Source organism: Microtus oregoni, unplaced genomic scaffold (genome assembly GCF_018167655.1).
Source record: "Microtus oregoni isolate MIOR12 unplaced genomic scaffold, Mior012 000200F_ref0000295, whole genome shotgun sequence".
In the NCBI taxonomy this organism is placed as follows: domain Eukaryota; kingdom Metazoa; phylum Chordata; class Mammalia; order Rodentia; family Cricetidae; genus Microtus; species Microtus oregoni.
The window spans coordinates 57,907-60,399 of record NW_024544859.1 but is presented as its reverse complement, the minus strand read 5'-3'; positions in this window follow the sequence as shown (position 1 = coordinate 60,399).

The window sequence follows — 2,493 nt, the reverse complement described above, 5'->3', positions numbered from 1 at the left end:
TTCGCAGCACCCACAGGGAATCTTGCTACTTTATATCACTCCAGTTTAAAGGGATCCGGTCCCTTCTTCTGACTTCCATAGGCACTAGGTATGTAAATAAATCCAAGAAAAACACATGTAAGGAGAAATTTCTTTTTAAGAAAATCTATTAGAGCAGTAAATGCTCTTATGAGACATCTCTCCAGCACCTGCATTTGACTCCTGTCCTTACCGTACCATGTGCTGTATTGGTCTGTAGGGACAGGTACATGAGGTAGGCATGCTAACTCTTTAGATACCAGGTATCTATACAGGGATCCGGTGTACCCACTTCTCTCTGTGAGGAGGGATTCCCCTCTGTATGCTGTGAATATCATTGGTTAATGAAGGAACTGCTTTGGGCCTATAGCAGAGCTATAGGGGAACAGAACTAGGCAGGGAAAACTAAGCAGAATTCTGGGAGAAAGGAGGTGGAGTCAGGGAGAAGCCATGTAGCCCTGCTGGAGCTGAATGGAACTTTACCTAGTAAGCCGCTGCCACATGACAATATACAGATTAATGGAGATGGGTTAAATTAATATGTAAAAGTTAGCCAATAAGAAGCTAGAGCTAATGGGCTAAGCAGTGATTTAAATAATATAGTTTGTCTGATTATTTCAGGGCCCTTCTTACTACATCTCTGTGGGTTCAGGATCATGTCCCAGCTTCATTTATTATCAGAGTTGGAGCAGATCTGTCACCTCTCTTCTAGGATGGTAGTGTAGATTAGGCCCACCTGATGATGGAAAGCAGAGTTGAGATGGCCCTTCTGGGGACTGGGAGTGGAGTAAGAAATGCTTCTTGATACTAAGAAAAAGCTCCAGCTAAGCAGTGTAAGCAGGAAGCCCCAGAGGAGCCACAGTGAATGGAATCTGCAGCAGAGCCCACATGCTTTCCGTGAAGACTTTTCCTGTGGAAGCCTGGACATAAGAGGGACAGTTGAAGCTGCCCTTTTACCATGGCAGATCTCAAGTATATTGGGGAAGTGATTTCATCCAGATGACTGACTGTTTCATTATTGTAAAGCTCTCCCTGGAACTTAGAGAGACTGGAGGTGAGTCAGATAATACAAGTGTAGAGGAAGTAATTCTGTGGGTTCACAGACAGGTGCTGACAAACCAGGGCTTCTAAAAGCTCAGCAGCCAGAGATGTAGAGTAGAGGCTTTGGTTACTCTCTGCTGTAAGTCATTTTCTCTTTCTGAGATGACCCTGACACAGAAAGACCATCTGTAGACTGTAGACAGAGACTGCGCTTTAGTTTCCTGGTCACCCAGATACGGATAATTTCACAGAAACTATATTAAGTACAACACAGTTTGGCCAATGGCTTAGGCATATTCCTAGCTAGATCTTAGATGAACCCATTTCTATTAATCTATGTATTGCCATGAGTCTATGACTTACTTGTAATGTTCTGGCATCTTTCTCCTTCAGTGGACCCAGATTGGAAGCTGAAGATCAGCTTGCCTTAGCAGATGGGGGTGGGTGATGGGAGTGGCTTGTCTCTTAAAGGGACAGGACAGACCATTACATACCCATCTCTTTTTTAAATAAAAATGCAGGAGGTTAGGCACAACAGGTTAAAGGAATTAGGGCGGTAGATTCTCAAGAGTGCTTCCTGCTTATTTGTGGGTGTCATCTTGGGGGGGGGGCTAAGAAAGCTGGGTGCTGGTCACATCCTGGGTAGATAGTCTCTTAATACTTTTTTAAGGTATTGGCAGAACAAAGAACAAAGTTAAGTTTAGGAAAAAAAATTAGGATCAGGAAATTGAGAGTGGTGTATCTGACCTGTTTAAGGTGGATACTTCAATTTGGCTCCCTGGAACTCACAAGAATTCTTTGGGTTTGTGAAAACAGAAGAATTTTACATCTAAATGTCAAATTTGAAGTGGAGAACTTCTAGAAGACACTTGAAACTAGGCCCCTTTGAGTTTGGCAACCTATGTAGTCCTTGGAATTTTTATCTAAGGTCCTGATGTATTGAGAAAGTAAGAGAACACCTTTTCTAAAACAGGGAAATTGCATGGTAGGGTCTTTGGCTGAGGGGTGGCATCAGATCCTGAGAACCCACGTTTTTCTACAGTTGGGGCTGTGGTTATCCATCCCAAGGCCACTGTGGACCTTGTTTATAATGCCCTTGAGTTACCCTGTGTTCCTCTCGTGCAAAATTGTCTGAGTAGCCTCCTTCTGAATTTGTAAAACTGAACCCATTGGTGTTGAATTTGGCACAAATCTCCAGCCAACCTGGATAGGTCTGTCCTAAAAGGGGAAGCCAGAGCTAGGAACTACTGTGCATTGTGCCTTCAGCTCACCGTCCTGTCATTCAGGCCTCACTCTCCAATCAGAGCCTCTTGCGGACCCACCAGTCAGATAGATGGGAGGGTACTTCTGGGAGCCAGGCTTCTGGCTCAGCTTGTTTCCTGTGAAAGTCGGAAGTTACACTGTGTGTTGTGCCTTGGGCTCCATCGTGGGGAG